Below are 25,199 nucleotides of genomic sequence, written 5' to 3'. Positions count from 1 at the left end.
CTTTCAGTCTCCTGAGAACATTTTTTCTGAGTGACTCCGGCTTCCAGACACATTTGCCATGATAAGGGTTTCGATCCTTTCCCATATTTGCCCTGAGTCATGAGTGGATATGTGTGATGCCTGCAAGTAAAACTGGTGAGTCGTCAAACCTGAGTTTGCAGTAACTCTCCCTTATTCATTCTTACAATCTCTCTTTCCCTCACCCTTTTTTTTGCCTTCTTAATATGGTGGGCTTTTGGGTTTCTTTTTTGTATTGTCTGTGCTTAAAAGCAAGTCACCACTTGTTGTAATGAAATAGAAGTGATACCAAACATTAGCAATACAGAAAAAATACTCCCTTCCTTCCTTTCTTCTCTCCATTCCCTCAAATTCTGTGAGCTACGAGGTCTTTGGTGGTGACACGAGTTCAGTGATGCAGGCGAAGCTACTGCCCGAAACTGAAGCCTTGCAGATAGACAGGGTCTAAACATGCTTATGTGGGCAATTCGTGTCATGATTAAATATGAATATGAAGAGGTCTCTTCTCCATCATGTTTCGCATGATGGACTCTCAAAGGAGCCATTGCCAACAAATAATTAGCTCCACCATTTGCTGCACTTGCATCCCAGTGACAAAATGGTGTCACTGGTACACAGGAGAGCTGGCTCGTCGCGTGCGCTTGCCCTCTTCAGTGTGACTTCGGTGCTGCCACGCACAGCCCGTGCAAAGCCTTCAACAGCCAGTTTTGGCCAGGATGGTGTGGGGTGACCCCTTCTCTGTTAACTAGCAGTTGCCATTTCCCCGTGGCGTTACCCAGCTGAGAAACCTGTTGGCGCCTTTTGTGCCAAACAAGTGGCAGTTGTGCCTTCCCTGGCTGTCCCCATCCCCCAGCAGCCTGGCATGGAGAGCCTTCTCGTGTCCTCTCCTCTTACCCACCTGCTCCTGGTTGCCTCTCGTATTTATTAAGTGGGGCGAGAGGAGGGGCAATATTTCTTCATTAATCAGAAGACCAAGAGGTTGGGAAAACAGGAATCATCTGATTTTACAGGAAAATTAGAAGGTCTATGTATCTTTCAAAACTAGGAAATCTGCATAATTAAATTGTGTAGGAAATGGGAGCACAAATTGTTTTTTAAACGAAATTCAGGTTTCTATTATATATTTAATACCCCTCTGTGTGTTAGAAAGTGCATTTCAATTCAAAGATTATAAAACCCAAGAAATTCACACATCAGTGAATTGTGATTTTTTTTTTTTTAAAGTTTCCATTTTTTTCTTTTTTTCCAGAGGTAGCATAATTACCATGTCATTTAGCAAAGATTATAATAGCTGTTCAGTTTTTACCGACTGGTGTAGTAAACAGTTGAATAAACCCATATGGCAGCTCAAAGTGTGCATGCAGGAGAGAGATTCTTACCATTTCCTTCATGTATGAATTACCAACCTCCCTGATACAACTGAGATCCCCAAACAGCGACCAGTTCCAGACTTCTCCAGCGATGCAGAAATTTCTCACCGCTCTGTCACATATGAATCAATTGATTTTTAATCACGGTGGTTAGCTAATTAATTATTTCTTTGTGCCTATGAAGTATGCATGGAAAACTTGTGGTTATATGCAAGGTACATGCCTCTATTTAAAGCAGTCTGTGCATTTGCTTAATGCTTCTTTAATAACTGTAAATAATGCCTGGGGTCCAAATCTTACTATGCAAGTCACTGTTAAAGATTGAGGCCCTTCTAAGGCTGGCCTAGGTTAAGTGCAGCATCGCCACGTATTGTGATAGCCCTGTGGCACTGCCTGTAATGAGACTTTGTGTCTGGTCTCAACGGTGCCAAATGGAAGGACTGGGGTGCTTTGAAGCATCCTTTTGAAATACCAGGTTGAGTTACGGAGGTATGGAGCTGTGGCCGACTGACATCTGGAGTAAAGACAAAGTGTTTGAGTAGTGTGCCCTCTGGATAGCTTCAGTATTAAAAAATAAAAACGAAAAGAAGGATTGTTAACTCTCTCTAAATGCTGGCTTGAACGAAGAAAAAGACTTGTGCTATTCCTCCTAAAATTCACTTACTTCCAGTTATCTTAAAATTTTCATGTCACGTAATAGCTTTAAAATACCTTGTGAATGCATTAGACTCTCTAGGTGCCTAGAAAATATTGCAAAATAATAATATGAAATGACCAAGCATTGAGCAGTCCTGCTGGAAAGGAGCAGTTGGCCAAAACTGGTGCTTGTGTTCATCTTAACCCTGATGTACGACCAGCCCTCCACCATAATTCTATCAAGAGATGGTAAGTTGCCTAGCAATGTGCTGACTGCAGAGGGTACGTGTTGAGCTAATTCAGTTTTTGTTCTCGTTTTCCTTGAGAGTTCAGCTTAAAGGAGTGATCCTTTCTCCGGCTGCAGCAAGAGCCACTTCTCGGCGGTCTCTCTTGTTCCCCACTCGAGTGTCCCTGGTGATGTCAGGAATTCATTCACTGCTGTACGCGTTTTAGAAGTTTCCAGCTTATTGAGTAACCAAATGTGGTTTCTGCTGATTGTGTTGGCTGAATACGTAGGGCCTTTCGAAGAGGCAAGGGTTTTATTTAAAGCACAGCATTTAGTTGTATACCATTTTATGGCAGGCAAAGGTCATCTAGGGTAAGCAGCCAGAACAGTGAATTGCCTCATTGCAGCACCTAGGAAAATGAGACAGAAAGATACGGTAAAAGGTTTTAACAAATTGCTCATAGTTATAAATTTTTAAAGTCGAGGAACTAGTGCTGTGTACGTTTTTAAATTGGAGATAACCATGCTTGTACGATAAATTGAGTTAAGAACAGAACAAATCAAAATAATGGGGTGGTACTGAAAACCTGGTGGTGCAGCGAGTTGCCAGCACAGCGTGCTGCTGGCGGGGCTCGGCGCTGCGCACACCGACTGATGCGGAGCTGGAGACCTGCTGTATCCTCGCACGGCCAGAGGCATTAACAACAAGCTTTGTGGTGACCTTTTCTTGCGGGGTGCCCCGCTCCTGCCGCAGTGCTCTCCTCTGCTGGGTGGGCTCCTGGTTACACAGAAGGCTTTATCTGCCCATGATACTTCTTGTGATGGCCAGGGAGCAGAAGACGAAGGGGTTTGTCCGCAGCTGTGGAGCGGGAGTGGGTTCCCCCAGGTCAGTGGGTTGTGCTACCCCAGACACGCGTTGGTGGGATGGGGGGAGTGGGGCAGAGCTCCAGGAGCTGAGTCCAGCGTCCTCTGGCAGGGCTGCGCAGTGGGAGAGGTGGCAGCAGCCCCGAGATGGCACGTCTGTCTTTGCAGGATCTCCCTTGCTCCTTAAAGCATCAGTGGCTACAGAAAGACTTTGTTTTTCTGAAACTTTTCTGTCCGTGGAACTTTCTCTGTGGCAGGGGGGGAGGAGAGAAGTAATTTTAACAATTTAATATACTACATAATATGTTTTATAAGCTGGTGTGAATGCTCCTAAGTATTTTGGTCTTTTTTCATAACACAATGAACCTAATATTGGTAAAAATACAGATCTTAGCTGCCACCATAAAGAGAGGCTAGATTTAATAAACAGTTATGAATGTTGGCAGCTGCCTATCAGATTGTATAACATCGGCTATAGCACATGAAGACAGTGTCAACTTACATTTTATCTCAGAAGTATTTTCAAAGCATTTATTTTGCTTTCTCTTGAGTCCTTAACCTAATTCAAGTTATATAATTGGCGGAATATTTTTCCACACCGCTAATTGGCTGGGTGCCAGCGTGGAAACCATTGTCTGACTTGATGATGATCAGGAATTAACATGACATTTGCGTGGTGGTAATGGAATACATTAGTAATGTAATTCATGACTGTAAGAAAGAGACCATCATCTCCCACCTCTGATCAGCAGGAGGGGCTGGGAGGATGATGAAATGCTCCCAGCAGGCACCTCACAGCAGTGGCTGGCCAATCTCGATGTCAAATTTAGTTTTAAATTCTTGAGACAAAGCTGTAATGCTTACCAATTAATTACTACAAATGTCAATTAAAAATCTACCAAATAATGCAGTAAGATTAAATTTCAATTAAAAAAATTACATTTAACAAGGAAGATACAACATTATTTTAATGAATTCTGCTGAAGGTGACAGTGTATCTAGATATATTTATACCGTGTAGGTGGATCTAAATTCATTGGATGATGTTAACCATGTTACTCCGTGTACATATTAGTTTTGAAAATTATTTCCACTTTGCCTATGTCCTGGAGGAGATGGGGCATCAAGGCGCATTTCTCATCACCAGGAGAAAGGGGAATTTCACGCCTTCTAAGTACAAAAATCTTCTCACACCTAAAATGAGGGCTTTATTGTAGACTTTTATCCTGGCCAAATTAGCTGTATTTTTCATTGCTTTATATTTATGAAAACAAATACAGAAATTTTGTTGCAGTAGTAGAACAAGTCCTGACTTTGCTATGACTATAATGATTGCTTGGGACAGATTTTCAAGTAATCTGCTTTATCATACAAATAATACCCATTATTCCGATAAATCACTTAACGGGAAAAGATTTTGCCATGTGAAGGTGGTGAACTGTAAGTCCTGAGCAGAGCTTTTATCTGCAAGGTTTCACCCTGGCTTGGTAATGTTTTTGAATGAATGATTAAAATCCCTTAGTCAATACTTCAGATGCTTTAAGATGTATTTTGAGCTAGCAGTGGCACAGCAGAGATGTCACATAGTGTGATGAACTTCTGAGTTTGCACGGATCGCAAGCGTATGGACGACAAACTCTTGTAAAACACTGGCACCTCATCAAATGCAGAGCGTTAACGGCGCAAAGCGAGTTTTGTAGCTGGAGTTTTGTATTGCAGTAACTGTGTTTTTATTGAACAAGGCAGTTCTGAACGCTGCTGGAGATGGAGAAGCTGGTCCTTTGGGAAGGCGTGAGAGCCCACACTCGCTGGTGTGGCACAGGGGCAGAGCTGGGGTGTGCAAGCGACTGTCCTCCTGGCGTGAGAGCATTTGTGAGCCAAGGCCTCTAAGTATGATCTGAATAATACTTTCTCAGCTTCCTTGAATTTTTTTCCATAAGCTTTTATTATGTTTTCACACTATCATGTCTAAAATAGGTAAGAGGGAAGACATAAATGAAGAAACAGATTTTATGTGTCAAGCCAGCACTGAGAAAAGTCCCTCTCAGGGACCAGAGGCTCCTTTTCCTTGGCACTGCTGTGTCTGGAGCCATTGAATTTTAGCAGGTTTTAACTTAAAATAAAATATAAAAAAAAGTGCAGTGTGCACGCAGAAAATCAGAAAAGCCAAACAGCTACTCATGACAGGTTAAAGTAAGGGTATGCTCTTCAGTAGGCAGGCTTTGCTGGTCCCTTGGTTGCTGTTCAGGCTTTGCCCATTGGTGGGTGAATGCAACAAGCGTGATCTCCGTGTCACTGCTGCTATACAGATATCTTTTGAGTATTGGTAACAGCTTCACAGGATCATTCCTGCTTCGTGCTATTATCTGATAAAACTATCATCAGCAGGAGATGGGAGACAGCCTTTTTTTCCATAAGGGCCTCAGGAAATGGATGCTGTAGAAGTGTAAGAGCAGCTGAAACATTTTCTCACCAGTCCTCTCAGACAGCAAGGTGGTGGAGAGAAAGGTAGAGCAAGGCAGGCTCATTTCCTCACCAGCAGCCATAAAGCTTTAAGCAAGGAGGCAGGGAGGGACAAGTGGGAGCACATAATGTATTTCTGTCAGGAGATAATGGCGTGAGGAGGTTGTGGGTTCAGGGCACCCACTGGTCAAACAATTGGCAGCTGGAGCTGCTGCTCTTAAAACCTCTCTTCCCAGGGGCTTTCAGCTCTACTCAAGACCAGTCATTTTGTGATTTGAGCCCTGGGATGAAGCTCTTGCTCTGATTGTTTGGGAAGTGGTGTATGTGGTACGGCAGGAACTGAGCACCTTCTGTATCCCAAGTTCTGCTGTGTTGGGGTGTCCCGTGTGGAGCTTGTGCCCATCCTGAGCACTTGGGGTGGTGTCTGGTCTCCTCCTCCTGGGTTCTTACAGGTAAAGATTTCTGCCTTTGGTAGGGAAGTGCTTTTCTCTTTCTGTAAGACTTGGCCAAACATCTTGAGGGAAAGAGTGTCTTTGACTTTGGGGGAAATATTTATATCTCTTTGGGTTGGTTGTATTTTTCCTTAGTGTAGGGCTATGTCAGCTATATTACACTGAGGGAACACTTGAGCTGGGGGAGGAAACTTTAATAAGCTGCCCTCGTATTGCCAGTTTATTCCCAGCTTTCATCCACTGATTTACATCCCATCTGAAGTAAAAATACCCAGACTTCAGTAGTTTGTTTACCTTTGCTTATATCACTCTGGGGCGACCCGAGGAGATGTAAAAACTGTTCTCACTCTGACATTTGCATGAGCTGTGAGGTAGGGTGAGAGGAGACAGACGCTGCGCAAAGTGAAAAGGCAACAGGGTTTATTAAGTCTTCATCGTACCGTGGTTTATAATATTTAGACAAAAGCAAACATCTCCAGGGAGGGCTTATGAAATGAGAGACTGGAGAAAGCTCTCTGAGCTGATGGCAGATCCTGTCCTCTTCGGGCAGTGTGGGATGGTGGGATGCTGGCTGCGCGGAGGGGGCTGCGAGGGCTGTCGTGTGGAGCGTGCGTTCAGGGGGGTCCTGAAGAGCTGCTTCAGGAGGAGGACATGGACTTAATGTACTTGTGTAGGACAAAGTCATTATATTGTCATTGTGATAATGCTCCTGGGGGAAATAGCCTGAAATATTCTTTGTCTTCATTAATACTCCTTCCCGGCAGAGCCTTAAGAGATCATTCTCACTTTCAGATATACAAGGAAACCGAATACAGAGTTGTTTGTCATGAAAATCCCATTTATATACAGCGGCTGTAAAATCCCAGATGCTGAGCATAGAGGGAGGCTGCTCTGTCATCAGCCAGTCGAGGGGAGAGTTGACTATAAAACCGAGCTGTAATTCCCTCTTGACAGGGGTGTGGTGGTTGTGTCTTCAAACAACTTCAAGACTCTGCCATGCCAAGCCTTTATGGATTTTGTTCTCACAAGCTAGGTAATAGATAAGTCTAAGCAAGGATCGATCTGTCTATCTATGTATCTATGAAAGGAAGACCTTTACTCTAGGAAAATATCCATCATTGCTTTTTACAGCGTGGTTCAGGACTGTACTGCGGAGTGTCTGAAGTGCTTGGGGTCCTTTTGTTGCGAAGGAGATGCCGCGGGCGTGGGGCTGCTCTTGACGTCTTACAAGCATTCAATATCTCCTTGACTCCGGGGCAGCAGGATGTGACCCTCGCAGAAAGACAGATGATGTTTGGGGGCTTGATGCTTATTGTTTTCAGCAGAGCTCTACTGGAACCAATAAAGTTGCTGCCACTGCTGCTCAGAGCAAAAGTGACTACAGCTGAACAAGAGACACAAAATTATCAATTAAAAAAGCCAACACCAAGCCTATTATTTTACTCTTGAAAAAACATCCTGTTTCCCAGTCTTTTTTTTCCCACATGGAGTGAATCTTTGGGATATTAATGTTCCGCTGTCATGTTTGTTTAACATATTTTTTTGACAATGCCTTTTTAGGGTCAAAGCCTGAAGTTCTTCCCCATGTGTTTCAGCTAGGCAAAACTCCCAGTGTCTCAGTGGGGCCTCTTCCAAAATAAGTGAAGACTAATTCTTCTTAACTTAATTGGGAATTTCATCTGAATAAACAGAGGAAAGGTCCAGGCTTTGTTTTTTTAAAATACCATAAAATGGTGTCTTGCTGAACAGCCAAGTCGCTGCGGGTGGGCTGGTTCTCTCCTGCAAATTTGGTGGCCAGGGCCCTCCATGATGGCTCGGTGCTCACCTGATGCCCTGGACCACTATGACCCCACGGTCCTCTGCCTTCCTGCCCCCGTGACCCCACCGTCCCCTGCCTCATTCCTCGCTTTGCCCCGACCACCGCAAGCACTTGGGCATGGCTCGGCGAGCTAAAGACAGTGTCGTTTACGGAGATTTGGCCTTAACCTGGAATTTCCATGTTTTTGTGGGTTTAAGTCAAACCTTAATACTACTTCAGTGTAATGTTTTCGTGGTTTAATGTTCTTACAGTTTTTTACAGTGTTTCTTTTAAATTCTGTCACTGAAGTGTATGAGAGTTGACAAGTGTAAATATGTAGTTAGACAATTTCAAAAGTGTATTATTTACTGATCGACCATAATGGCTCCAAAGGAGCCATTATACTCAATCATATCATGTCACTCTGTGGCACTTATTATGATGGTAATATGGATATGCATATTATTTTTTTTAAAGCATGAGAAGCGTTATTGTGCATGTGTAAAAGCTGTTTTTAATTGTCAGTAATGTTCTGAGCTTTTTTTGACATCAAGAATTTAAACCACCTATGGCTACCAGCCTGCAAATTGCAATAGCAAAAATCCATGTCTATAGGAGGATGGAAAAAGCTACACTTGATATTTACAGCAATGTGACTATGCATCTCCTTAATATGGCTCTTTTATAGCTTTATTAGATCCGAGGACAACCTAGAACCCTAACGTGAGAGCTTGGCAGGTAAAAGCTTTCCATTTTATCTCTGCAGCTTTCATCTGCTCCTGTAAGCTCTTTCCCTGACTTCCTAATTGTGTTTGCGACATTAGCAAATGGCTGGTCTGAAAATACCATGCAGTGCAAGTCATGTTAATTCAGCAATGTTTTTTTTTTTAAGGTTTCACAGAAGATGTCTTTTTGTAGCACTGGGGTAGAGAAAGAAGGAGAGAAGGCAGAATGAGAACATTGAACCATATAAAATAAAAGAAAGAGACAAGCAGAGAGCTGGGAGTGCTAAATATGCTTCAGCCTTTCGGTAGAGCTGGTTTCAGTAGAGAAAGAGGTAAGAGAGCGTAAGCAGTAGCTTGCTTGCTAGAAAATGTCTTTTGTGGAGAAGATGGGAGGAGAGTTTGAGTTTTAATGACTAGAGGTGAGGAGCTAAGGTGCGAATCTGGCATGGGGTACGGCAAATCGATTGTGGAGCAGTAATTAGAGAGAGGAGGAGGAATCAGAAGTGTTTCTTAACTTAGAAACAAGGATGTGACTGGCTGCTGGCTGTTGCTACTCAGAGGTAGGTAAAGAAGAAAGGAATCTGTTGGGCAAAGTCCTTTCCGCAGAAGACACAACCAAGGTGAAATCCAGTTTGTGGTTGTTGAAGAGAGATGTAGAAGAGGAAAACCCAATGCTGACAAAGAGCTCTCCACCAGTCAGCAGGACAGTGGTGCATCTGTGGGAGCTATAGGGCTGGTCCCGGCCAGAGTCCTTCCTGTGTATGTCAGAGGGAGAAGGTCTCCCTGGCAAGGGGCTGGGGCAGGAGAAAGCAAGAAGGTCATTGCTATTTGTGTTTTTATTTTGGTTGCAAAGGGTCAAAGCAGATGACTGCTTTGTCTTTTCTGTTCAGACTTTAGGACTAGCTCTGCTTTGTTGCTCTGTTATCAGAGGAGTTATTTACCCTGCTCTGAATGAAATTGGGGTAATTGCTGAATTACGATTTTTTCCCGCTTATTGTAAAGAACATTCTGTTGGAAATGCATTTTGCTTTAAATATGGAAGATTAACCATAAGATGCTAGAATGAGCCGATTTTGAGCAGTTCAGGAGTTGAAGGGACACATACATGTAGTTTTGCAGATCTTGCACTGGTAACAGTCAGATTTCCTTGCAACAGTTTTTAAATGAATAAAAGTAACAAGTGTTTTTTAGCCAATTTTGCATTAATTCCAACTTGTCTCTCTTTCTGAAATTGCATTATAACTATTTGTTCTCTTTTGAAATACTGAACCAAAATCATAAGAGCAAGTAAATACACTCTTACTATTTCTGTTCTTGACCTACATAAACAATTGTATCTTCAGGCTCAGGGTTGAGTCTTGTATTTGTGAAAAAGTTAGGGCAAGTTAAGTTTAATTATTTCTTTTGAGATACTTCCTCTTTAGAGAAGTTACTTGTTGAAGTCTCATCACCCAAAATATGAAATATCGGTGCTATTTCTGCTGGGATCATTAGTTTAATATTCCAAATAAATTGAATAACTGCTCATTTGTATAAGAGGATGGGATTTATGAAGCTACAGTGCATTTGTACACACACACACACTAGCACACAACACTTGTTGATGATTCAGAGAAGGAGTAGAGTAATTCAGCTCTTGGACTGCCTCACGTGTGATTGGCTTCCTTTCTGGGGGACTTATTTTAGGGAAAAATCAATGTCAACTGAAAAACATTCCATTCTGAAAAGACAAAAATTCCCCTACTTGTGAAAATGTGTCTTGGCAGCTGATTTAACTTATGATACAAGATTTAACACTTTTCACTAAACATGAATATTTACCATGGCAACAGCTACGTTACGGGCCACATGTTGGAGACTTGCATGTTGTTGCAGAAACTTGTAGCTTGCCACATTTAGCCGAGTCCTTGTTGCCACCGGCAGAAGGAGCCCACTCCTGCAGCTGTTTCGGGCAGGGACCTCCCAACAGGGTCGGTGGGCATCCTGCCTGCCTCCAGCAAGGTACAGCTCATCACTCCGTCACGCGTTTGCTGGTGATCGGCACTGCCGTCCTACGTATAGACAAAACACTTGACGACAGAATAACCCAATAAAAAGGATGCATTTGCCTCCGATTTGCCTTTCCAGTGGCGGGGTGGGAAGAACTTTCTAAAAGCCTCGCTTCTCCAGACTCTTTGTCCCCCCAGCATCCCTCCCCATCACCCCCCCAGGCATAGGCAGATCAAACCCATTTTGCCAGGTGCAGTAACAGGTCTGCCGTGTCTTCTGGCTGGTCTGCCCTCTGCCGTCCCCCCCGCTCCTGTCTCAACTCCTTGTCACCTTTCATTTGTGGTGTAGTGGCTTTTCTGGCGACGTTAATTGAATCACACTCATCAGGGACTTAATAAAAGCGTGATGGCCAGGACGGAGCCCTGGCAGATGGCAGCCCCGGTTGACAAGCGGGATGCGTGGCTGGGGCTGTGCTGGTGCACCGGAGGCTCCTCTGCAGGGGCAGAAAGTTTGTGGCTTTGGAGTTGTGAGAAGAGCAAGTTAACGTGAGCAAAGTAAAAGATGGCTTCAGATGATTAGGTTGCAGTTAAGTGTTGGGTTTTTTTTTTTTTTTGAAACAGACCTAGATAATAATACAATAAAACTGTAAATCCTAGCTACAAAGGACTAGGTGTGAAACAGTAAGAGGAATTAACTTTGTAGGTAATCACAAACATGTGCAGGTACCTTGAGTAGGAGCAGTTTTATTTTGTTTAATTTTACAAGTTAGGAAGACTATCAATTCTCTTGCTTTAGGACAAAGCTAACAAAGGGTTCAGCAGAAACCCCTTTTCCCAGAGGTGATAACCCTCAAGTCAAAAGTTTCTTGCCCCTTTCTCTAAAATGTCTGGTCTTGGCCATCATTAAGGAAAAAGCTTTGGTCTCGAGGGGCACAGACCTTTCCTCTTCTGGGCACTGATAGGAGCTCTGCCCTTTTTCTTTCATTTATACCCCAATTTAAATGAAACCAGCTATGCAAAGCAGAAGCTGGTGCAGTGATGGGCTGGGGATACTTGTCCCTCTCCATCAGCATTGGGCTGTGGTGGCACAGTGGAGTGTGGCTGCTGCCTGGCCAGTGTGGCTGGTATGATGGTCCCCTGGCCCAGCTGCTGCTCTCGGCTGTAAGGCTGGTTTAAATCTTGGCCTTTACTCCGTGTGAATTTGCCAGGCTGCGCTGATCCAGAACTTAAATAATTTGCTTCTCTTCTTAGCATCGTGTCTTTTAAAGGTGTTATATTTGTTTCCATTTTGCATTAAATTAAAATTAAATGGTTCTCCTTTGAGATTTAATAGTGTACAAATATACCTATTTTTAAATCCTTTTAGCCTATGTATATGTGACTAAGAAATAAGCAACAGAGTAGGGGCCTCTGATTTTTGTTTTTCTTGAATCAAATACCCTATTGGGATTTCAATTATTAAGTGAATGTTACACTTGTTTGTTACTAAGGTGACTACAGTGTCAAGGTTATGTGGATGTTGTAGTATTATAAATGCAAAGATAATGCAAAAAAGAAAAATAGTTGTGTTGGCTAAAATCATCCTATTCCTATAGCATAAAGTTGCTCACTGTCCTACATTTCAATTCTCGTTCTATTAAATTACCTGTTTAATAATTTGAATCCAGTGTTATTTTTATATTATATTGCAAATGTGTGACTGTGAGGTTATTTTTAAGATATATTTATTAAGGGAATGAATACAATAAGACAAGTCATTGCAGCCCACATACAGTTCCTTGACTTCTCATTTTATGATGTTTCAATTGCATATGATTACTGAATGTAAGTTTTAACTTTTATGGGGGTTCATTAGAGATGCAGCTGTGTAGAGAGAAATTCAATAGAATTTGATTTTTTTTTTTTTTTAAGCTCTAAAAGTGTAGTGAGATGGAGCAACTTGATGGAGCATAATTTTGAGCTTCCTACTTCGCGCCTAGGTGCACATTTGTGGGGTCTTCAAGGGCTTAGCTGGGATGTAGTGGAAATTTGCTGATGAACGGGGGAGGAGGGGCACTAGTATGAGGTCTGTGTGTTCAGGGTGCAGGAGAGCAGAGCATCTCAAATCAAAGGCATTTGCCTTTTTTTCTGGGTAGGACACAGAGAAAATTTGGTTGGGGCCAGGACTAGCATGAAATGTTTTTTGCTGCCGTGTGAATCAGCATTCTGGTGGAGAAATATGGTTTCAGTGAATCTGTGGTGTTCTCTTCTAATAGAGAATCTAAGTAAAATGAACTCCCCAAAAGCCAATATTGAAAACAATCTTAGTGAGCAAGTGCTGAGAAACAAATTTTGGGGCACGTTTAAAGGAATAGATGTAGTAAATGAGTAAATCTACCCTGCGGTTAAATGCTGCAGTGCTTTATGTGAATACTAAACAGGAACATATCCCATCAAGTATAGTTTAGTTGCGTAATTTATAAGCATAATGTGTTTGTTTTTAATGCATAGGAATGTAAACAACTGTAAATGAACAATCATGTCTCTTAGTAGAAGGAACCCCATATTCAAAACTAATTGTGACATTAGCTGTTTGGAGAAAACTTGTTTCACGATACAGACTATTTCTTTCCAAACATCAACTTCTCATAAGGTTGCAAACCAAGATCCAAAGCAAAGACATCCTTCTCCAGGCATAAAAAGGGCAAACGTTTTTCTCCTCAAATTTTACTCAGTGATTCTCAGCCTTTGTTGTGCTGGTGTGTTACTCTGCAGCCCTTCCTGCTATCCCAGGAAGTCCAGGGCAAACATCTCCTCTGTTGCAGGAGTGTCTCCAGTAGCTCCAGCAGCATGCAGATATCCTCTTAGCAGCATCTTTTTCTCTTTGTTTTCCTTCCTCATGGGAAGGGGGAAGATTGAATGGTAACTCCTGGGGTGTGATCTTGCCAGGATGAAACCCACTGAATGACAAGGGAAGCAGAAGAAGTGGGTGGGGGAGAGTATATTTCTGCTTTTGGTTTTAATTGGCAGCTTTTTGTTTGGGCTGAGATCTTTGAACCCATACGCAAAGTACAGGCATGTGGAGCCCTCCTAGGAGATGGCTTTGCCTGCGTGGTGGCTGTGGTGGTGTGGGGCATGTGCCTGGGAGGAAGGATCACAGATGGCTTGAATACAAGACTTCAGAAATCTCTTTTCTGTTGATTAAAGCTGCTGCTGTGCCTAGTGTCCTTGCTTACTTTAAGTATTTACTGCTGATGGCTTCTCTGAGTAGGGACAAGCCTTGTGGGGTGGAAGAGCTGGATTTGCCCTGCCTCAGACTGCGAACTGTCACCTTATTGGGAGTCTGGTCCTCACTTGTGGGGAGCGAAGAGGAGGGAAGGGCGGTGGCACCGCATCAGAGCAGAACATGGGTGGGTTGGTTTCATTCTGCCCTTAGAACATCATCCCCAGAAAAATGGTATTCCTGGGCTGTGCCACCTCCCACAACAAGGAAAAACAGATGAAAAGCAATGAAGCACACAATTACATAATGAAAAACAATAAAATGCATCTTCTAATATGTACTACTAGTGACCATATGACTTTATTATAAAACTAAACATGGTTACATTTCCAGGTATTGTGCTGTGTGATAAACTCCAGGAAAAAGTGAAGAACAACTTAGGAGAAGACTTCTTGTTTAATATAAACCTCAGACTTTGAAGTGACACATAGCAGGGAATAAATGTCCATCATCTATCAAATGAGGTTTGAATGGTTTAGGTCACACTAGACAAACACTTCTCACCCTAAAACCTTCTTTTCATCTTCATTCATCAACAACACCTTAAGCTTGTGCCCCTCTTTTTCTTTTCCACTCTCTCAAAAAATAATAATCTACTTGATGCCTACAAATCACTTCTAGCTGGCATTTATTAGGCGAGTTATAAGCTATGGCTGATGCTGCTCCCATTGGTGCTGCCTCTTGTGCAGGGAGAAAAGGGGGTTGGAAGTTTGTGAAGAGGCTGAGGAGGGAGAAGTGCTGCAGAAATGGTGGTTGTAGACATGGGAGGCGGTGAGCAGAAAGACGTGAGAGAGGTAAGAGGAAGATACAGCTGGCAACGAAGATTCCTGTATGGCAGATCCCTTTCTTGAACTGCACTGTGCAGTTTGTGTAGTCCGTGGCTTGTTTCTCGCCAGGGTTTGTGCTTGTGGGGTGTAGAGCTGTGTGAGGCAGTGCAACCCAAACCCTGTGGATGGGAGTGAATGCATCCTCAGAGAGTGTTGTTGCTGTATGTATAAATCCCAACAGCCAGGTTTGGAACTTTAAAGTGGAAAGGCAAACAGAAAGGCAAACCTCCATGGCCAGGCTGGAGAGGTTTGTTCTCTTCTGCAGATCCCCTGAGGTGACCTGGGCTGCCCTGGTGGTTGGTCAGACCCAGAAGCTCATCTTTAATTTGCTTTCTTAGTTTTCAGGCTAACCTGCATCATCATGCCTTGTAATTTCTTCCTGCTGCCTCCTCCGTGGCTGTACCATGCATGAACCATTCAGTCCTCATTTCCTGGTAGGAAACTACCTCTTGTATGCTAATCCTTGTCCAATAACTCCTAATTTTTATCCTTTTTCCAATTTATAGGACTGCTCTTGGATTAACTTCCCAACGGTACAGTTTTTCCCCTTGCATCGCTTGCTTGTTGCTTCCTCACCAGTTCTTCTTTTTTCTTTTAAAGATACTTTCCTGGCTCCATCCCCAACTGCCTGGAAGTGATTTGTTCGGCAGCGCAGTCCCCTGGTTTTCAAAGGCCACAGACTGTTTTCCCTCGTTTTCTGCCTTCCTTCCTTCTTTCTGTCATTCTGGGAAACAGTCTGACAGACATGGCTTCTTCACAACCACCAATTAATGTTAATCTGTGTGACTGCAACAGGCTTGGGTAACAGCAAAGATCTGTTTGAAGGTAGAATTCTGTGTGAGTGGAAATTTCTGTAAATCTGGCACGGAGAACTTGTTGGGAGGGCTCAGACAGCCCTAGGGGAGAGAAGTCAGTGTTTTAATGGCAATGTAAAAGTTGCGTTTTCCCCACCTCTGTTTTAAACATTGCTTTGTCTTGTTCTAATATGGGATTTGGATGATGCCACCATCCACGGCGATGTGGCCCAGCATCGGGGACCACAGGGGATCTGTCACTCACCCAGCCTGTCGCTGGCATTTTGGAATCGCTGCCCCAAGCTCAGTACCCCCTCGAGGTATTTTCAAGAGGACTTTGGGTGTCATTACCCTTTGAAATTTGGCAGAGCGATGTAAATCCTGAGGGTACGGTGGGCAGTGGGGTGGGCTCCCCACACCTTGCTGTGTGGCGGGGAGCTCCGACTGGACGGGGGGGAACCAACAAACCTGCAGCCTCATTAACGGAGGAAGGAGGATTCACCCGTTTGTGGGAACTGGTCACACATCATGGAGTATCACGAGGTAAGCCAATTTCCTACCCCAATACCTTCCTCTTTTCCACTTCTCTCCTTCACAGTTTGAAAACCATAAATCACTTATTTGAAATGTATTTAAGGAGAAGAATATTTTCCCCTGCATTCCCACTTAATGCTTTGTAGCGAGTACAGTTGGGATCATTCATGTGCTAAAGCAAAAGAAATATTCTTTGATACTGTGTCTTCATTTCAGGCAGTTTCCTCTTTTCCTCAGTTCTTAGATGCTGCTCATTCTGCCACAAAAAGAAAATGCAAAACAGGATATTTTAATATTATTAATAATGAATGTTTACATAATTAGCTCAATTACTTTGTTCACTTTGACATTTTGTCATCGTGGACCTGTCTTCCTCTCTCTTTTAAAGTACGTTAGCAGTGATGGGAAGCTCAGGGGTGGTGTTGCAATCCTGGTTGTGCTGAGCATCCCCCCGTAAGGATGAAGGCTTCTCCCCACCTCGGGCAGACTTACCAACATGTGTCCTTGCCCTTTGCTCTTAGGGACACTTCTTCGAACCTCATTAAAATAAACGTTTTACCCTAAAAAAACCCCATTTTGCATGTAAAATGAAGAACATGCCTTTTCCATGTGGCCCTTAATGTTTGTACGAGATTGGGTCATTCACTGGTCTAGAAGTTCTCCTTTGTGAATCAACACTATGTTGTAAGGGTGAGTTATTCATCAACCTGTAATTGCTGCTGTCTGACAATTATTTTACAGATTTTGGGTGTATGTAGTTAGGGAAAATGCTGTAGTTAGGAAAAAAGATGGTTTTTGGCCAAAAAGAAAAAGAGAGTGGAGGTTCTGGTGATATTGGAAAGAAACTAAGAGGGTTTTGTTGTCGGTGGTTTTTCTCAAGATGTGAGGACAACTGTGTTAAACAGCAGGGTTCCTCTGAATGATGGAGAAGCTGAAGGAATGGCTCATTTTCCTGTTATGTCACTGCTTTGGCTTTCTCATTCGTGTTCCTCTGTTTCTTCAGAAAGGCCCTGCAGCCTGCAGATAACAGAAATTAAATTAGTATTGATATAACATTAGACACTCCTATTAATATTGACAGTCTGTCGATACTGTTGTGCTACTTTTGTAATACGGGATGTTAACGGATAATACTTTAAATAAAAACACACTAATCTTATAATCACTGAACATGTAGTGGGGTCTCGACTCGGCTCACTCCTCCTCTGAGCTCTCCCATCCTCGCATGTCAGCCCTGCCTGCCAGCCTGCGAGGGTTGGGCATGTCACTCCCTCCGGGCTTGAGCCTGCGAATGGGGAGATGAGGTGGGGTAGAGCTGATGGCTGCAAGGGGCAAGGCAGGAGTAGTGATGGGAACCTCCCCAGGGCTGCAATGGTGGTGAGGCCAGTCCTTGAAGGTGGGGGTGTCCACTGCACCCATCTCTGGGAAGCTCTTTGGGGCTGGGGGTGGATGCAGACCTGGCTGCGGGGTTGGTCCCAAAACGGTGGGGTTTTAGTCCTGTGGTTGCTCGTGGTGTTTGAAGGGGTACTGCTTGCCTTTGCTGCATGTGTCCTCAAAGTTTGGTGTGGGAAGCAGCACAAGGACAATTTCAATCCCAATGCAAGGCAATAAGCCACCAAGTCCTTGTTGGCCCGTGCTGACAGAGTGTGCACGGGGTGAGAACACGCGAGGTCAGAGCACTGCCCTTAATCCACTGTGCTTGTCTCGATACTTAGCATGTGTTAGCAGCTCCACATTTCTTACGAACTTTTTTCCTTGTAAGTCTATCATGAAAATCACCATGTTCATCAGAGCTAAAGTTATTTGTTAAATGGTGTAAAAAATACGCATTAAACAATGATTACTTTGGTAAACACAGATGTCTTTGTATTACGCAGTGGGTTTTGTACACGAATTTGTACATGTCTGTGAAACAGAATTTGCCATCTACCTTGAAAAATGGGAAACACAATACATGTTAATTGCTTCTCCCTTAGCCCCCCGCTCCACCTACTGTGCTGCTGCAATCTGTTGATGTAGTGCTGAAATCTGCGGCGCACGAGGATGGGCTCGGCTGTGAGCAGGTTGGCACTTGCAGATGTGTGCCCGTTGTAGGAGGTAGCAGGCAACAGTCTTAACTTCTGCCTCTTCGTTTTCTAACTGGGAGGATATTTTTAAAAGGGGGAGGGAAAAACCTTTATCTTGCTGAAAACCATCTAGTGATGATCAGTTAGTTATTCACCGCATTATTAATGCTTATTTGGACGTTGCTTGGACTGCTGGATTAAACAGCTTTCCCGTTATGTATTGAATAAATGAAATACATGTCACAACAGCAGTGCTATGATGCTGACAACCATCCTTGGCTGTGCATCTCATTAGAAAGATATACATTTTTCTTTGTTGTGTGTCTGTGAATGACAGAAGTTGACAAACATCTTTTAAGAAGTTGCTGTTGGGAGAAAGTTACATTTATGGCACAGAAACCAAGAAGAAACTGCTTGTTATGAAGGTAAATACTTATTTCCTACACTTGCATTTTATAAATCACCTTCCTCTGCCATAGTAATTACTTTTTACTTTATTATTGTATATACGTTGAAGGAGATCCTCATCTGGATCACTTACTCTTAGAAGGAAATCCCGGAGGGTTCAAATTTCAGTTTGTATTGAAACTTGAACTTAAAACAGGATTAAAATCCTTGTATTTCACAGTTTTAAAGACTGAATTGATTCTGTGATTGTACCAATCTCCCAGGGGACAGCTGAATTTTTCTGTAATTTTTCTGGGGGGGAAAAGAGTTACTAACTTTGACAGGAAAGATACTCGGGAAGAGAAGTACCAGGTAGGGGCTTGGCGTGCTGTCTGCTGAACAGTGATGCTGTACTTTAAAATACCCATCTTCCAGATGCACGATATGTTTGCATAGTTTATATCAGCCTGCATTTTTGTAGGTTGCTGGTATTGGCCTGATCTAGTGCTTGCCTAACTTCAGAGCAGGAGCAGTGACTCTGCCTGTGGTAACGGTGTGTGTGAGTTCAAGGATCTTTGGACCATTTTTTGGGAGAACTGAGGAGCAATAAAGTCAGGATTATTTTTTTAAAAGAATGCTTTCCAAAGTTAAAAATGAAGATACTCACCATCCTGGCTAAAATGGCTTCTGCCTATTCACAACGAATCAGAAGACATTGCATATTCAGCTGCGTTTGCGTGACTCCCCGGATTTCATAGGCATTGTAGGGGTGCCAAGTCAGTGCCATGTTGACCCACAGAAACTTGAGAACACAGTTGAGAAACCAGTGGGAAGAGGCAAGTGTGGACTTGCGTGAGGGAGAAGAGGAGGGGAGGAAGGAGGCTGGAATCTCCTTCTCCTACCGTCCCTCCACCTCCAATGTGTGGTAGCGCGATGGTTGCACAGCCCTCTCCTGAAAACACCTGTACCTGGTGCAAGGAAACTTTGCTGTTGCGGGGGTGGGTCCGTGATGCGTGGTTTAGTGGTTGTTTTTTTTTCTTTTCTTTTTTTCATCTAGACCCATTCAGCTTTCAGCATCCCAAAACAGAGAACACAATCTCTGCAAGAAATCATCATTTGGACAAAAGTCTGTATTCAAGGAGTTCTCAGCTTACACTCACCCTTGTGTCTGAAATTGTTTTACTTCTGTTACAAGTAACACCTAAAATTGCCACTTAACCTTGCAGGCACTTTGTTAAGTCTGTATTTTTGATTGCAGCAGCTGGGGTGGAGTTTCCTTTGGGGATTCAAGGAGTAGGAAGTGTTGTTTGTAGTTTTTTGTTGGGTTTTTTGCTGACTGGTGCTAATGTGTAGGTGGGGATGTGCTGCTGTTTTTGTAATACTTTTATTGTTTATGGAATTGTTAGTTAATTGATGGTAACAATGCCTGGAGCCTGGGAGAGGTATTCTTTTATGTTTGCTCAGATCAGAACAAGTAAATAATTTTATAACTTAAAAAGAGATTCACAATTATTCTCCTTAGTTTTATTTACCTTGCAGCTTTGCATCTACTATTTCCATACGTTGTTATCCAGTTTCCCAAATGAATTTGTATTATTTCTAACAAAACAACAGATGAGAAGAATGATGATTTTTTTTTTTTTTAGGATGCAGTAGAGTGTAGCTGGAGCCCCTCCATGGACCTAGGACCTCAGGAGCAGGTGCTGCACCTGAACTTGCTCCCACCTAGTCTGTATGGACGTGGCGAGGTCCCAAGCTGGCAGTGTCCCTTTTTCACTTACAGTAACTTTCACGTGCAGTCTCGAAGGCAGTAGGGTGTCTGATGGATGAAAATGTATCTTTGAACTCCTGTTAATTGCTTCATGATTTACTCAGACTAAAACCTACTTGGTAACTTTGTCTTCTACTTCTATCCAATGAAATAAAATTCAAACCAGCCCACAAACTAGAGAATGTTTTTTATTTATATGCGGTGTAGTTCCATCTGGTCCACGTTAAGGACCCCAAAAATATATGTGATTAGCTTTATAGTTCACTGCTAAAGGTAGCAAAGCTGGCTTTTAACATTTTTCAAATTTTCAGCTAGCATCTCAAAACATTTGCTGGCATTTCCTGAGTATGATTACCAACCAAAGATTTTCCTGGTTGTCTTTTCACTTTTTAAAGTATGTTGCATAGTTTTCCTGCTTAAAATATCACTGAAGCCTCTGCTGTTCTCTTTATAACTCTTATGCAAACTATCCATCTCTGTCAAGACTGGTCAGTCTCAAATCCCAAAGCTCAGTGTTAGGAAACGTCAGATAACATATACTATTAAAGTAGTAAAATTTATGGCTATCACCGACACTGAGCTCATGCTCAATAAAATGAAATGCCATGCATTAGAAATAATACGAAAGGTGGGCTGTGCTGCTTCACAACAGTTAAGGAGAGGGTTTAATGTATTTGCCAAAAGCCAGCTCAGAAATGCCCGCTGAGTGCACAAGGAAGTCTTTAACATCATCAACGTACCCCAGTTTAAAATTCAGGTGTTTGCTAATCAAAGTTCCGTGTTCCCACTAAATGAGTTGTTAAGACCTTGGAGAGAAGAAAAAATGCCTTTTTCTAATGCATTTAAGCCAGGTTGTCTCCTTTTGCAGTTCTTCTGCAACAACTGCATGTTTGTGTCGAGTTACTCCGCACAGGGAGACACCTCGGTCCTCCCAGCAGGTTTTGGTGCAGCCTCAGCACCACCGCAGTCCCCCAAAAAGATCAAGAGCCCCAAATTGACGCACTTCCACAATTTTTTTGCCGGTGCCATATTTACTCTTGGGATATTTGGAGCTGAAGTGGAGAACTGGTGCCAGCTTGGCTGCAGCTTGTTCCAAACGGCACCATGGCACAAGGCTCTGTGGCTGCCCATTTGTGAATTGCAATTTTAATAACAATTTTAGTGGCCGCAAGTTTTTCTTTCAGTGCTTAGTTCTCCTTTGCCTACTTACTCGGCAAACCCGTGCTGTCAGCTGACACTAAAGGCCTAGAAAACCACCCTGTTTTCAGCAGAGATGCAGGGTATTACCTTAATCCTCTACCTGTTTTCTGCACCTTAATGCTGCTGAAGGAGAGAAGATGTAAGCATGAGGTGTGGACTTTACCCTCCATCCCCTTGCATTAGTAGAAAATGCTCCCAGCATTTACCACACAGCATCCAGCTTCTGTAAGAGCCTGGGAGAGTATTTTCCATGTGCAGTTATCCCTGTGCATAGTAGTAATTCAGGGAATTTTCCTAAAAGTGCAGTATTTAGATCTCGAGGAGGCTGCCTCTTAACCTCGAGTATGTCCAACCGTGCTAGCAAGAAGTGCCAAGGATTTTCAGGAGTTGAGCTGAAGGTGTTGTTTGAAGTTAACCATATTTTATTTTCTCAGACCCTTTCTTGGGACTTAATTTATATAGCGCTGTGATGGGCACGTATAAACATTGTGATCAGGTTACAGTATGAATGAAATAGGTAGACTCGTTTTCTTTTTCTTTGCTCACAATAAAAATGTAAGAAATTCAGTTGCTTACTCCATAAAATGCACATTTCTGTTACGGATTAGTCTTATTTTAATGAGGCTGTTACTTATACAGTAGTACATTAGCAAAGTGTCCTTTGATTTTTATGTAGTGAATGTTTACGCTTCGTATTTGGAGAGGCCCGACCGTTATTCCCTCTGCCAGTTCTTAAGGTGGGGGATTTGGGTCAAAAAGCTGTTGGTACAAGATTGGGACATTTCTGGGTTACACACAGGTGCCAGTAAGTCGGGGAGCGGGTGCGTGCTTGGCCGTGCGGGAACCCCAGTAGCTGCATCTGAGCTGTGCCACAGCAGCGAGGTAGGGGCTGTCCCCAAGGCGCTGGGTGCAGGGGCCGAATCCTGCACAGAGCCAGGGTGCAAAGAGATTTATAAGTTGCTGGCACCCTTTTATTGGACATTCTCTGGAAGAAAGCAGGCGGCAGAGGTGAAGTGAAGCAGAAAGCCTGGCGGCGGGATGAAGACATCCTCTGTCCATCTCTGCCTGTGAAGCTGAACTGAAGTCTTCCTGCGCTGCTTAAAATTGTAATTTTGGATAAAAGGCTGTGTAATAACTTGAGAAATGTGCGAGAAGATCTCATGTTAATACTGTATAAACCTTCTTTAACGTCAGGAAGCTTAAAATCAAATTCGGCAGAGCTTACAAGGGCAGTGAATGTGGAGCCACTTGACTCCGGTAACCAAGAGAATTGGATGATAAACCTGCACTGTTTTGATATTTTTACAATGCTATCTGAATTCTTGAAAGTATTTACTTCCTTGTGAACATGTGTAAAAATATATATTTGGCTTTACCTACATGTTAAAAATTTCAATCTCATGTTCTGTGCAAAGATTTTTCCTATTTCTTTGGGGAAACCAAATGAGGAGAGTATTACAGTGCAATTTAGGTTCTCTGAGTTTCAGGTTTTTAAAAAAAGAGGTAATAAGGTAGGTTAATTGTGGAACTAGGAGGCTCCACTGACTCATCTTCTGAATAAAGAAATTCAGATGTGTTGTGACCTCAAGAAAGTGAATTTTTAGAGCAGTTGAAGTTAGAAATCCAGGATAAATTCGGATATTTGAAAGTCATGGTAACAACCATTTGTAAGAGTGTATCATGCTCTATAGTAAGATTGCATAAGGGCACAGGATGAAGCATCTGATTTTTTTTATTTTTTTCCCTTTTGGCATTCTGTTTGTGACAATTACATGACTCTCTATTAACTATGTGTGGAAGAAAGCAGTGTTATGAAATGAGGAGAGATTTCCTTCATCTGTTACTCTGTAGGTAATTTTTGTGCTTTTTCCAGTATTTAAGTACCTCTTAACTGCTTGCTGTCCATCTGTATACCATTCATAGTACTGTAAACTAGTATATGTAGCATGACCTTGTAACTTGCTTTGTTTGTGCATCTGCCAGTACAATATGTTGTCTTTCCTTAAAATGCAAATATGCTCCACGCAGTACAGAGCTCCTCAGTCAATAAATAAATGGAGGTAAAAAACTGTACCTAATACCCATTTAATTTAAATTCATTTTATAAACATAAAGACGCCTTTTAAGAGAAGCTTTAATTCAGACTAGCACCTTGATTTGTGGTTGCCATGGAGAATCAAATCTGTCATTTGACAAGAAAAGTCACCCATTTATGACAGCACTTTATCTTGTCTCTCCAGGGGAAGAAAATGTCAAAAGTGAGAGCAGAAAAAAATAAAGCCTTGAAACACCAGAATTTCTTGATTTCATTTTTATTATTCAGCTATCATATCCTTTCTGATAATAGCAAGTTGGTGAAAATAAATAATGTTCCTACAGTAAAATCAAATATTTCCTATTGGAATGGACAAGGCTCTTTGTGATTGTCAGTGCTGTGAAGTCTGGCAAGAAATAGTGTTATTAGATAAACCCACAGTGCCCAAATCCCATTTTCTTTTCATTACAGTGTCAAAATAATTATACCTGTGTAATTTGGGTAAGAAATTGGTAGAATAAGTAAAATGGTCCATTGGAAGAGATTGCTTTAAGCTTGTGTTCATTATAGGGTGGGGTTTTTACATACTGAAGAAAAAGATAAAAAAATTTGTATAATTTAATTTGAATAAAAATGTCTGGTTACTCTTTCATGTTCTTTACAACCAGAGGAGAGGGCAAGTGCTGTGTTCTGTTGGGTTTTTACATCCATGCATCTTTTGTAAGAGTTAAAAGAGGCAGGAGTTTTAACACTTTTTGATTCTCAGGTGGAAATCTCTGAAGAGTTTCAAAGACATTAGATAAAATTTATTATTATCTGAAATTTTTTTGAAGTGTTTTTGTTTTGTAGGATTAAGAAATGGTAAGAATCAGGTGTTTTCAGGAATATAATTAGCTATCACAAGTGTTTACGCATGTACATTTAATCCATATAGACACTAAGTTGCCCCCAGGGGAGAAACACTTACTGTAGCATTGCATTACTTTTTACATAAATCTAAAAAGTGCCGTTGAAATAACGAGACTAAAATAATCCACTCTGCGCCTCTTTCTTGAGACGGCATTTGTGCCTTTCACAGTATTGCAGGGTTTGATGTGGTTCAGAAGTAATCTCGTATCAATGAGATAGCATTATAATAGAAAGTCCTTTAGTGGTTTAGTGTAAATATTGGGCTGGTAGGGGAGCTGCTTGCTGGAGCGGTTGTGCCTGCAAGAGATTACAAAAAGGGAGAGAAAGGAAAGGGTCGGAGGCTCTTTTTTTTTTTCTTCTTGAAATTGGCTGGCGGTGCTGGATCCATAGCCAAAGCTAGTTGGGATCTGCTGTGAGAAAACAGGCAGCACAATAGTTCCCTATTCCTGCCTTCATGCGGAGTCTGAAGCCAAATCCTGCTCTCAGATACTTATGTGTAACTCTGCTTGCCTTCACCAGGCACTACCATGCCTGTCCGGTGGAAGTAAGTGATGTGTTGTATCCTGGGGCTCTTTAAAAATGTGTGTTGTTGCAAATGTCACCTTAGTGGGGAAATAGTTGCAATTTAGATTTTTTTGTTTTTAAATAAATTTTACTTTGTTTTTTTAACATGCATTAACATCATGTCATAGGATGTGTTTTATCGTGGGCTACCAGAATGTGATAACTTAGGGTTTTTTTGTGAGACCATCTGGAATAAAAGAGGGTGAATTAAAGATGCTCTCTGGGGTTATGGAATCTTAAAGATATTAAAGGGTTTGATTTCCATAATGTCTGCCTCTCCTTTTGCCCAACTGTTGATATAATCTGCTTT

General features: G+C 42.3%; 1 protein-coding gene across 11 annotated transcripts in view; it reads left to right on the top strand.

Annotated features, from left to right (window-relative positions):
• FOXP1 (forkhead box P1) overlaps positions 1-25,199 on the top strand; it is a 389,603-nt gene that overhangs the window by 46,664 nt on the left and 317,740 nt on the right. For all 11 annotated transcript variants that reach the window (XM_074879152.1, XM_074879155.1, XM_074879149.1 and 8 more), the window contains exon 2: positions 8-135. The gene's annotated coding sequence lies outside the window, so the exon portion shown is untranslated. The remainder of the gene's footprint in view (positions 1-7; positions 136-25,199) is intronic.

The sequence above is a fragment of the Strix uralensis genome, chromosome 10 (assembly GCF_047716275.1).
Source record: "Strix uralensis isolate ZFMK-TIS-50842 chromosome 10, bStrUra1, whole genome shotgun sequence".
NCBI lineage: Eukaryota > Metazoa > Chordata > Aves > Strigiformes > Strigidae > Strix > Strix uralensis.
Note: the sequence above shows the minus strand (reverse complement) of the source record. Positions and strands in the feature narration are given on the sequence as shown.